Genomic DNA, 13,532 nt, shown 5'->3' on the forward strand with positions numbered 1-13,532 from the left:
GAGCAGCATGGTCTGACCTTACAACTGACCCTGCTTTCAGCACGAGGTTGGACTAGATGAGTTCCAGAGATCCCTTCCAACCCAAAATACCTTGTGATCCTATGATATTGGGTTTTGAGGGATTGAAATTATTTATGAATTCCAATTAAACTCAGTAAATAATTCTTCCTGGAAAATGGACAAAAGCATTTTCCAGCTTTTGTCAATATCACATTTTCGAAATTATTTATTTGAAAAACTTAAATTGCTTCACTCATATTTTCTAAATGAAAGTTTTCATTACAAAACATGGTTTTTCATTTAAAACTGAATCTAAATTAGAGGAAGATACTAGGGGAAGAATCTGGAAGTTAAGAAGCCCTGAAGGGCATTGGACAGAACCAAATATATATATAATGAATTCCCAACAATATTTGAATCTTCAGACTAATTTTGCCACATTTGTCCTTTTTCTCAGTTTGAATTCTGTAACTATATATGTCATAAATTTTAACTGCCAGCAAGGCAGACTTATTATCGTGAGTCATAAATAGTGAACTATAAAAAAAGGCCTTTGCCACCATTCAAGTTCCTGTGAGCTTTGCTGCCAACTTGCTCCGGGCTCCTTCCAGGCTCCCACCCTGTCCTTTAGCCTGGCTGTGCCATGGGAAGCTATTAGCCCTGTCCCCTGGGGAATAGGTGCTTCACTGCGGTGGGTCACTGGACCCTCGCTACTGGAGCCAGGTTTGCAAATTGCTGCAGAAAGAGCTTCCGCAGTTTGATAATGAAAGCTTTGTCTCTGCTAGAGAAAGAGAGAAATTTATAGCTAGGGATGAGATTTTCACTAGTGTTTCATCCAAGTTAGATTCCTGAGTGTGTTTTAAGATACCTTGATATTGGTTTTATGTGTGCAGACCTCTGAAGCAGGTGCTGAGAAAGATCAAGTACCATGTGAACCTGACTTGGAGGTGGACTATCAGTTCATGTGTGGCTTTTCTGCTTTCAAGCTGAGACGTTATACCTACCCAGCAATATGCTACACTGCATGGACTAACAGATTCAGGCCAATGCAAGTTTAGGATCTCTGTCCTGCCTTCAAAGATTACCAGGTCCTGCTGGTTTTCCTTGTGAATCCAACTTCAATGTGTCTACTGATTACATCTGACTGTTTTTATTTTAACTTCTTATTTGATTTAATAATGCTTTTCCATTGCCAACGTGCATCTTGGTGCACTCTCAGAGCTATAGATTTTTCTTTTTTTCCCTATTTGCATGTTTTTCTCAGTGAAGTTGAGGAATTTCCTCAGGACTTTGCTCTGTTGCTTTGAGTAAGATATTTACTTGTTGTCACAGTAGCAGCCTGAAACCAGCAGCTTTCCTCTCTCAGGCTGCTGAGGGAGAATGTAAAGGAAGCCCTTGCGACATGATAGAAGCAGCAAGTTATTATTTTCTGTTTAAAATCTTAGGAAGTGCTACTGATCATGCTTTGAATGAAGCATAGATTTCTCTTCCTAACTTCAAAATGCAATTCTTAACTACATATCAACCCTGGAACTTTTTTCCCTCAGTCAGTCTGAGGTTAGCAGCAAACAAAAAAATGAGTGACAGTTGTATAAAGCCTTATACAACCTCATTTCCTTCAACCACAAAACTGGCTTTCTGTTTTGTTGTTCCAAAGCATCTAAATTACTTTTTTGAGACTTCTAATGAATTCACCCTAGGCACTGAAATTTCAGCCTTGAATGGTAAGATTTTAAGAAAACTAGAAGAATTCAAGCGACAGAATAGACCAAGCCTTTACTGCAGATTTCTTGGAGCAAAAAATATAGTTCCCAATTCAATAGAGCACTTCAGCTTTGAGCATGAGTACACTCATGACTGGCACATATATAAAAAAGGATAAATATTGTCACTGATGTATCTGCTCACGGGTTTAAGGTCAATAGCATACTTGCATCTTTTCCTTAATAATGGGAGGAAAACCTATAAGTTACACAGATACTCTTAGATTCTTTTTGGTGCTTTGAAGATGTAAAGTGTCATAAGAATTGTTACTGTGTCTTACTGCTTATGAATTATCACAAGGACAGAAGAAGACTGTAGGTTACTTGGAAAAAGATGGGAAAATACTTCAAATAATGTCCTAAATAGGTACCATCAAAGCTAGCTTTTGGCTTTCTATCTTGTGAAGCTGGATGCTAATCACACAAGCAGGTGTAAATCTTTAGTAACTTCTCTGAAATCTGCTAAAACTATTTATCCTGGTATGATTTAGAAAAGACTGTTTCTTGAAGTATGCATTTTTCTTTCTTTAACCTGAGGAAGTTTTTCACCTACATATAGAAAGGTGCTACTTTATTCTGGAAAGAAAAATCTATTTTTTATTTGAAGATTTCTTTGGCAGAAGAGAAACTCAGTTGTAGAGCTGCTCTTAGGATCCTGTGGGAAATAAAGGAACAGAGTATGCTGAAAGAGGGGGGAAAAAAAGCAAAGGAAATGTCTTCAAATATGTGCCACTATATTATTCTGATCTATAGAGGTCTTTCACAGTGTAATGCCATACAATTTATTTTAGGGGGGATAGCACCCCCATGAGGCGCAATTTTGAACTGATAGATGTCAAAACTGGAGAGGGGCAGCATAGAGCGTAGAAGGGAACTGCTGCTTGCTTCTGGCACGTGTTTATATAAAAATCAATTTGCTGTGAATAATAGTGGCTTTGAAAGCAGAGTAGAGAGAAGTGTGCAATAAAAGACGAAACAGTGCAGTGATTTTGGGTGCTTTCTTCACACATCTATGTGCATAGTCATGTTTGGAGAAGATTACAATTCATGTAAATAACTGTTGTAATGACTATAAGGATTAATGCTATTAAACTAAGAGTCTTTCTGAATTCTAGGGGTGTCTGAATACCAAAGCCTGCTGGTATTAGGAAGGGAATTAGGAAGAAGTTCTTTTCTTTTTTCACCTAGCCCTTCAGTGAATAACCAGTAAGAAGCAATGCACAGTGTTTAAAATCAACAGCTTTAGCTCTCTTTCCTTGGAGAAGACTAAAACCCAGCAGGAAATTCAGGATGATATGCCATTTGCATGCATAAAACCATGGACATAAAGGCTGGATAAATGTCCTTAGCTTGGATCACCCTGAAGTCCACAATGCCCCTACCGCCTTGGAAAACAGAGCTGCACGTTTGTTACACATGGTGTGGTAGTCAATCAGTAAGACCTATTTAACTTTATACTTCTGAATACATTGCTACTTTCTGCCTTCTAGGACATGCTCAGCATTTCATGCAGAAGATATTTTGGATTTGCAGATAAGCAAGCCGTTTAGTGGCTGAAACCTCTCTGCATTATAGGTCAATAGGAACTCTTTAGTCAGCTTTTTCCCTTCTCTGTGTACAGAGAAAATTTCAAAACACGTCACTCAGCCCAAGAAACAAGCTGATGCTCTGACTAGTTATTTTTAAATTTGGGACTTCACAAACAGAATATCTAACAGATTTCTTAATTTGTTATGCCACTCATTGGCTTCAAATCTATAGCACCATTTAGCAACAAGACCAGTTTTGCTGTCACTCTTGCTACCTGCCGTGTTGTGCCACTCTACTACCTGCAACCTGCAGGACTTGATGACAGCCTGTATGTTTTAACTAGAAGCAGCTTCAATTATAGTTTAAGCAAACTCAGTTTATTTTGGTATAGTGGATTAGAATGCTTACCGTGCATGCATTTTGCTACCTACCACATATGAGCTGAGGAGGAGTTAGTTTTTATATTGCTCTAGTTTGATTCCACACAAACATGAAGTCTTACATCTCTAATACAGGGCGGAAAGGTCTTACAGCTACGTGGTGAAACAGTGACAGTAACAGTAGATGGGTTCTAGCCCTCACTTTCCAGGATATTTCTTGGGTTACCTGTGAGAAGTTCTCGATTATGCTCAAAAGGGGCTCCTTCAATCTTGAACTGCTCAAATTAACATGCCTGTACTGTAATCTTTGACACACTGCCAATAATTATCTGAAATTGGAGCCCAAGACATTGAGAGCACCTTAAATCTTTGACTCCACATGCCTCAAACTTGGCTTCAGTATTGGTTACAAACTTCAAGACACAGACATTAGCCTACCAATGCTTCTGTCTACCTATGTCCTTCTGTTCAGAAAACACTGAATATTGTCTTAGTAAATGCTGACAACTCTGTGGAAAGCATTAAGGTGGTTTGTAGTTTTTGTTGTTTTTCATTTTTCTTTTCTGATGAAATATCCTGCTTCTACTCAATGAATTCCACAAGTACCATACTCAGCCTCGAGGTCTCTTCACGCATGCTTTGCTCTGTGAAAGACTTCATGTTCTACAACCGTGAAAAGTGATAAATAGGTTTTCTATTATCTGCCTCCTTTAGCAGCTCCTTTTTTTCAACTTTCTATTTAATTTAACAGTCAGACTCAGAACTCCTTCTTTTCAAGTTATGGCATAAATTTGATAAATGTCGAAATTGTGTAGCTTACATTGCTTATGCCTTATACCCTTTCCCTAAAACCATTTTGCCTACTCATATTGTCAATGGTTTGGAGCAAGGACAAACCTACTACTTTAAATGTACCATGCCAACCAAGTGAGCTCTCAGTCTAAGCTCTATCCAATGCAGTAATGCAGCAAATGTAGTAAGAGGAAACTGCAGTGAAAGTCACTGAGAAGCTGGTTGCTAGACAACTGAAAGAACAAAAGAGAAAATAAAGGCAATACATTTGCAGGTAAAGTTCAAAGAAGTCTGAAATAGATTTCTTTAATAGAAAAGTAAAAATGGAATGGCAGACCAAGAAAGCAGCAGAAATCAAGAACCTGACAAAGAGATCAGGGCAAGTCAGTATTTTAAACTTGACGTATTTGCTGAAAATTTCATATTCTTGTAGATATTCTAGACTCAGTCCAGTACTGATTATTTCTATTTCTTTGATTCTTCTGATTATTTTATTTCTTTGGCTCTTACATTATTCCTACCAAGCAGGGCTTGTTGTTTTATCATGAGGTCATCTTTCCCTTTTCTAAGCCGCTACCTCAACCATGCACTCAGAAAACCAAGTTGGTATCTGGTGCAATAAAAACGATTTTGGTGTTACCAGCACAGCAAAGGACCACCACCCCATACCATGTAATTCTTTTCCAACCCAGACTCCTATTACTTCACAGGAATGATAGCAGACGCAAGCCTTCAGGTAGGATCAAACCGATCAACCAATACTGCCCTTAAAAGAAAAGAATCTCAGATATGGATGCAGTCTGCGAAGTGAAATCTCAAACTTCACGGCACTCACTCAAAAGTACCAGCAATGCAAACTTAGGATAAAAAGGAAGGAATCTTAACTATTTTTTTTTAATGGCAAAATCTAAACACAAGTAGTCTAAAAAAGTTGGGCTTTTTCAGTGTATGTTAAACCTCAACAATACAGGCTGACAGCAGCAATGCTATTAATATAACTATTCATATTAGCACATTTTTACCACAGGAAACAAGATGTTATTGTTTCTAATCTCTAACCTATTGAATAATATTTTCAATAAGATAATTCCAAATGCGTTTCCTCTTGTAGCTATTTTATTACATTTCCTACAGATAACGCTTATAAAATTTTCTCACTTATTGTTATTACTATAGCCTCTGGTTCAGGAGCCAAACTCTAATAAAAAGAAAAATTCTGTTTTACATTTCTTAGTCCTAACAGGGATAAAACCTTCCTGTGTTTAGCCTCTATTACCAACGCTTACAGTGGAAAGTGACCAAAAATCCATAAATTAATCCAACTTCTAAAAAAATCCCCAAACCTCCAAGCATCAATCACCCCTAGCCTATCAAAGGGGACAAAATACCTTAAGCATTGCTTCTAAAGAAGTTATAATTATTCTGTTTCATGTGAGTGAAAGATTAGAAGGCTCATGCCATATTTTAGGGCAAAAAGGAAAAATAAATTGAATAATCACGTGTTAATGACAGGCTTTCACACCAAGATAGGAAAACCAGTGTTTCTGCACTATGGTACATCTGAAACTATGGTGTGATAAGGGAAAAAGGGAACTAATGTAAGCTGTTTTGTTTTATGGTACTGACCAAAAAGAAAATTTAATCCTGTTTTCTAGCTGAAAAAGCTTTTCTTTTTAGCTTTGCACAAGAATAGCTGGTCAAGCAAGCAGTTCTAGGAGACAGCAAACAACTCTAACAAAATACAAATTTCCCAGAAAACCATTTGATAGTCTTCTGTATAGTAACTGGAGAGTTAAAAATGAGTACCTATTATTCTTTCATTAAGACTGTCATCTGATAAGCACTCATTTTTTAAGAGACCAAGAATACTGGTTAGGAACCAAGGCTTCATGTTTTGACAGACACACTGCTGTATTTGCTCAGCTCGCATAAAATCTTAATGGTGATTAATTTGACATAGATCAAGTAAAGTAAAGTTTTCAGGGAGCTCAGATTTTTATTAACATATATCTCACTAACAATAGCTATTGAAGAACACCATACTGATTTTCTTCTATCTGCATAGATTCAGATCCTAAAAAAAAAAATTCCCCAAAAAACCCCAACAGGCTAAGTTCTGTTCTTTTATGTGGTAAAGTTTGAGTATTTTTCTACCTGTTTTCTCAGAGTCTTTCTAGTTTCTATCAAAATCATTGGGAAATTAGCCTTCATGTCTGTGGGAAATAAGATCTTTAATTGTTGAGAGCCTTGAATGGCTTGCACAGCATGTGCTTCAGGCTCTGAGAGCTGGGAAATGTCTCTTACTGGTGGATGGACCAAGAAGGATGCTACTCCCCTCACTGTTTACTTAATTTAGACCTAAAACAGACTTGAAAAGACATACCTCAGTTGTAGTTCCTTATTTGTCCTCCTAATGCCCTAAATAATTTTTATTTGAACATAGATCTTCACTTTTCTTCTCGGAGAATTCTTGCTCTGTTCTGATGTACAATTTTGTTATCCACAGGGGCACATACAGCCTTTTTCTCATTAAATAGTATCTCTGAATGACTTATTTTAATCACTCTTTTTCATGTTGGGAAGCTGTCAAAGCTAAAATGAAATCAAGTGAACACATTAGCAATAGCTAATTACTATATATCCAAGCATTGCTGAGATTTGATAGACCTGTTTCATGCACAGAGCATTGTTGGGTCTACCCTGCTCCTATTCAGGTAACAAACAAAACTGTTCTTGACTTTAATAGGAATCATTCTTACTTGATATTTGTCTTACTGGAATGCTTAACTAAGATTGCTGGCCTATTATGATAGACCTCAGAGATAAGGAGAAAGATGCTGTTCCACATAGCCTGCCCATGCCCTTCCTGTCCTCCATCAGGATCACGCTCAGTGGCTTTTCCTCCTGTCCTCCCCTACGTTCTTGCAGGACAGAGGGCAGGGAGAAGGTGGAAACAGGCTTTACGCCGTTGCTCTTTTCAGTGTGTATCTTGGCTTTTTCACTTCATACAGCTTCACGATCAACATACTGTTGGCTCATAAAGCCACTTGCTCACCCGTAAGTAATTCTCTTCATATCCAGGATCACATTTTCATCTGCTTCAGTGATATCTCCTCTTGGCCTTTCATCCTTCTATCAATTGCACCATCCAGAGCAGGAGTTCTTAATTTTTCTTCCTGTCTTCTCTGCAAAACTCTTATTATCATCATCTTCCCTAACACTTTAGCCCAGAGGTTGAGGTTTATTTATTCTTTGTCTAATCAGTAACAAATAGGTGAGAAATTACCTGATGAGCAATATTGTTTCATATCCTCTCCTCAGGTAATCACAGTTCTGCTGTTCTTCCTCAGGCTGTTGTAAAAAACATAGTGGGTTTCCAATGGGCCTAAAGCTTTGACTAGTTTGATTTTCTTCTTTTTCATGAGTGACACAACTAAAGCCATTGATAGCCTTTACAGTTTACTATGGGAACATTTCCGTTCATGTGAATTGGTACAACAATTTGTGTTTATACCATTTGGAAGCTGCTTTACATGAAACTGCCACACTACTTCATTAAGACAAATTCCTTCAGGGTTTAAGATGCCTATCATCATAATGTCATATAAGAATAATTGGTCTCTTGTGATTCTGACTGATAATGCTTGTCTCTTCCTGGGAAATGTTAGACAGTCATTTCAGAGACGTTTTCCTTCTATTCCGAGATGCTTTTTCTCAGTTGTTGGTTAACTATGTCTTCTGTTATTTTATCCCTCCATATTCATCAGCTACCTTTTGGCAATACCTGACATCCCTATAAAGCCTGTGTGGCAGAACCTGTGTCCACATTACAACCTTTCTGTGGTATAGTTTCCAAATCAGAGATCTGCTGCAATGCACTCTGTAGCAGGTGAGCTTTAATAAGGCACTGAAAGAGTCAATAAAGAAGGAAAATATTGCCTCCTAAGCGTTATCTTTTAACCACAGATGTGGCATTTTAATATTTAATGAAAACTGGCCACATGGACATCACTTCTTGTTCCATCAAACAGCATGAATATCTGAACATGCTTGAAATGCAGAATTACTGCACCATTACAGAATCACAGAATAATTTAGGTTGGAAAGCATGTCTGAAGGTCATGCAGTGCAACTCCATTCATAGCTGGGCAACTTAGATCCTGAAGACTGAAGTGGTAGATGACAGGAGGAATTTTGACCTCACTGAAACCAGTAGCAAAGCTCCTGGATACTTCTGTTCAGCAGAGCACTTCACCAACATGAATCTTATCACAGGACCTCAGTATTTGTGGTGTGGTTTAGTCTGTGATACAGAGTGAGAAAATAACTTGTGATTCCTAGTGATGACTTTTTGCACGTCACCAACCCAAGCTGTCATTTTGCATGCAGACTAGGTGATGCCAAGTAGCCTACGCTCTCAAGCAACCAACAGAAAAACAGCCACCTGCAACTGGTGCAGAGGCACAACATCTCTGCGAGAATAACCACGTCTTTCACTCACTGAAATCTGTAACTTTCCTTCCGCAGTTGAAACATTTCTTCCACCAACTCCCAGATTCAGCAATGTCTGTTATTCCAAGAGATTCAGAGAGCACTCATAAAATAAATTTACACTTCTTTTTTCCATCTCTTCTGAAAAATGTTACATGTACAAAAGGAAAAATGATGCATTGAGTGAATGACACCTCTTTAAAATGCAAATCAATAATCATGTCTGACATCAAGACACTGGAGTTCTGCCAAATCTTTTATAAAGGTGTGAACTGCTAATCTAACTTAATACAGGACTAGATGTTTTGACAATAATGCTAACAAAAGCAGAAGATGTATAAAGTGGGGAGACAAAGCAGTTTTGCTAAAACATATGGTAATCACAAGCTAAAAGACCACAAAATCATCTATTTAGTCTCATGATCCTTTTTTTTTTTAGGGCAGGGGGTGGGTGGGGGAACAGATACCATGTTGTGTCCATGGCATTGAATCCCTGTCACACAAGTTGTGATGCAAGAGCCTTTCAAACTGTATTTTCAAAAACCGAACATACACTCTCAGGCTTTTGCCTACAGTAGAATATATAAATATAGGAATGAATTAGCAGTGAAGTTAATTTATATTTTCTTATTGGTGAATACACCATATAAATTTGGGGCTGAATTCCCTTCAGGTACAATACCATCATTTATAAAGGAAATAATTTTAATTACATTAAATTAGGTCCAGCAGTGCTTCTGATTGCTGTCTGGTATTTTCCATAGTGGCAGAGAAAAGACCCGTCAATGAAGTCAAACACTTTATTGATATTTACACATACAAGAACCTGGCTTCCTACTAACATGATGATACATCTGCATGAGATTTATGTTAGTCTTTCAGGCGCTTTGCTCTTGAGGAAGTACTGATTAATACTGGATAATCTATCTAGATGTATCTTTGTGAATAAAAGCAGACTGACTATTGTAGTAATGATTTATCTAAACTCAAGCTTATTCAAGTCTCGGCTCAAAGATGTGTCATCAATATTTTCATACCCAGATTAAGAGATTTGAGGAAAATGTTCTCTATGACACTGCAGTAAAACTAGTTCATACTGGTTTTAAGAATACCTAAGTGTTGCTTGTGTTGAACACGGGCCTAGAGCCTTTGATTGTTACATGAACTGCAGGGATTGTATAACTTCATACAGAATGGTGGGAATATTCATGACAATTAATTGCCATTTAGCTTGATTATCATTGTAAGTAGAATATCGCCTTCTTTTATAGTATCAAAATGTGTCTTACTTTCTGTGGGACTATAGTTGGTTGAACCATCATAAACTATTTGCACTTCATGTTTTTTCTAAAAAGTAATGGGAAAATGTCCTGGTTTTGTCTATCTATAAAGCCAGGGCCTTGGCTTTATACCATATACTTTTATAATCTAGATTCACCTCTTCTGTAGTTGAAATTAGACCATTCTAATGCGTTACTGTAATTTTTACACATATATTTATTCACCGAAGTGTCCTGATTTAAAATTTTCTGAACACTAGGTAGACTATCTTTCTAAAGTTATGACCTTAATTTTTCTGTGGTTTGTAAAGATAGACTTTTCTAACTTGCCATTAAAAGGTAGTTTAAAAGTTTTGAATAAGTTTCCATTCCTTGTTTGATACTCCCTTTTTTTTTTGAGATTAAATTAAAGGGGATGTTCCTTTAGCAGCCTTCCATTTAATATCATGATGGTTTTGCTGAAAATTTCATTTGATTTCGTTCAGCAATACATTATTGAAGTGGAGCTTTTTAAAGAGTAAAGCACCAAAGTCCTTCCTGTAGAATGAGAACATTTAGTTGACTTTTCATTATAATCCAAGAGAGCACAACCTCACTCTCCACCTTCAGTACATAGGATTTTCTTTGAAAGTCTGTGAAAATGAAAAAGAACTCTAAGCTGAAAGGGACAGGACCATTAAAGTAGAATAAGTATAGTCTAGTTAAAGGGTTCATAAGGGAACTTCAGGATTGAACACATGTACTGCATAAGTGTTTCACAGTCTTCTGAGTGGATGAAAGTAATGGAAGATCAATCTAGATCATGGTATACAAGACAGTTCTCAAAATTAAAATACATTTAGCAATAATAAAAACTAATCCTTTATAAGTGTTTAAATTTACTATTAACAAAAATGATTTAAAAAGGTATTATATATTCCTAGTGTTTAATTTGGTTCAAATATGGTTCCTAGGTTTATGTGAAATATTATTAGTCCTAACACAGTCTGTAGTCAGTATTTAAGGAGCTAATATCATGTCTTCTTTCACAATTACAGTGAAATGTATGAGCTATCTTAAAGCATAATTAAATATATGGCACATATCAGTATTCTGAAGACAAATTTGTATCATCTCGTTTTTCACACTATAAGACAACTTGTCTTTGGGGGTCCTCTTGTGGTAAGACTTAATTATTGCACTTAAAAATCTTCGTGGTGTTCAGGCAATCTTTAAACTCATCTGTGTTCCAACATTATTTTCTGCAGTTTGTGAAGCTACAGAAAATGCAAGTTAATACTAAGTGATTTTTGAAACCTGCAGGAAAAAAAAGAAAGATAAAAGTATAGCTATGCCAAATACGTCCAGGATATAAACCTATAAATGGTATGTCAAAGACTGTTTTTCAAATTAGTAAAGGATAAAATGTTAGCTATTGAGACAAAAATGTCAGCTATGTTAGCTGAAAAATAAACCCACAAAGCAGGACTAAAAGACTATTATTACAGGCTGATTGCTTCCTTTGCTTTTTATTTTTTTCACACTATTCACCTGTTGCCACAGCATAAGATTACAGTGTTGTTTTCTATAACAATTTAGTGGAAAAACACAAATCGTTTAAGTTATATATGCTTGTAATAGGAAGTTAAATATCACCGTCTGTCAGGATTATGACATGTTGTATAGCACTTCCATAGCACTCCCCATCAGGGTCGATACAAATAATGTTAAGGCCATATAAATGTACTAGCATATGTAGCCTTTGAAATATAGACCTATTGCTGCCCAACATCACTGGGAATTCTGCTATGGATTGGGAAGAGTCATGTGGTCTTTTCAGATTAATCTCAGCAAAAACTGCAGTATGATCAAAAGGGGCAGTAATCAACCTTCATAAATCTCTGTACTAGCTTCAGTATTGAAGCAATCGGCTGGTACACACAACAAAATGAATGCACTGCTAAAATCACTACCTGATGATCGCTCAATTGATTTACCATGGGTGCTAGAAAAACATGTTTGCATTCTGTGTTACAGAATTAGATGTGAAATATTCTAGAAATGTCTATCTATTGTACAAATAACTTTATGTTCTAGATATTGACTAGAAATGTAGACCCTATAAGCTCACAAGTTCCATCTGTGACATTGATGCTGATGAATACTACCCTTTAACAAATATACAGGAGCTGGTTGTAAACTCAGTAAAGGCTCATAATGTGGAATTCATCTAAGTGTAGATGTCGACAGCGTAGCTGTCTTCGTCTGAATTGTTATCTAAGGTTCTGCTTATGGCCACTGAAATGTAGAGCTGTACTTGCCTCACTCTCAAGACGGTCAAGTGAATCACAGCCATTTTGACGCCAGTAACCTTTGGGTATGATTCTTAATTCTATGAACCAAAGCCAGCCCTGGTGAGTTAACTCCTAATGTACCAATCTTTTCTTTTCCAAATGGCAACATTAATGCCTATACTCATGACGATCATAGAATATTAAGGTTTGCAGCTTCTAGACAAATAAACTATTATTTAAGTGCTATATGTTCTTACTAAAACTCACTTAACTGAAATGAGGACTACTGTATGGATTACCATACAGTATTCATGCACAGCCATCCAGCGTGCATATTGTAGGGGAGCATCTGTATGTTTACAGTTACGAATGCTGTCCAACCACTTGAAAAGAAGAACATTTCTCTTGCATTGTATTATAACCAGTTGTACTCCAGGTTTTCTGTAATTTTTTTCTAATTCATTCATTTTCAAGACTCATATAATTCAGGGAATCTTTTCACTTTCATCTCAACTGTGATTTGGTTAATGATTAATAAAAAAAAGTTAGCTGAATAAACTAACGTGGAGTTCCACACATGAATGTGAGTGTCATCTATTAACATGGACTGTTTACAATACCAATATACTTCTGCAGATGAAATAACATGCAGGCTTAATATACTAATAAATGCATTTGTGGGGTTACAAGAGAAATGGATAGAAACTCATGAGTGGAAGATGAAACTGAATAATTAAGCAGCAAAACGCTACACGGTTATGTTTTCAAATTCACTACTGATATTCAAAAAGAAAAAAGGAAATGTGTCACTGAGAGTTGTAGACCAACAACAGGATATACAGGTATCGTTCTGGAAGAATGTGGAAATTACTATTAATTTTAAATGAGACCCATTGTTCCAACAAATAACATGGAGCAAATAAGAAAGAGATTACCCACCAAGACAATTATTTCACAGGTGAGCTGAATCACAATGACAGTTGTTTTTTGGATGACCAAACTGAACTAGAGCTTGATAGTTAG

This window comes from Gymnogyps californianus, chromosome 9, assembly GCF_018139145.2.
Source record: "Gymnogyps californianus isolate 813 chromosome 9, ASM1813914v2, whole genome shotgun sequence".
NCBI classification, from domain to species: Eukaryota; Metazoa; Chordata; class Aves; order Accipitriformes; family Cathartidae; genus Gymnogyps; species Gymnogyps californianus.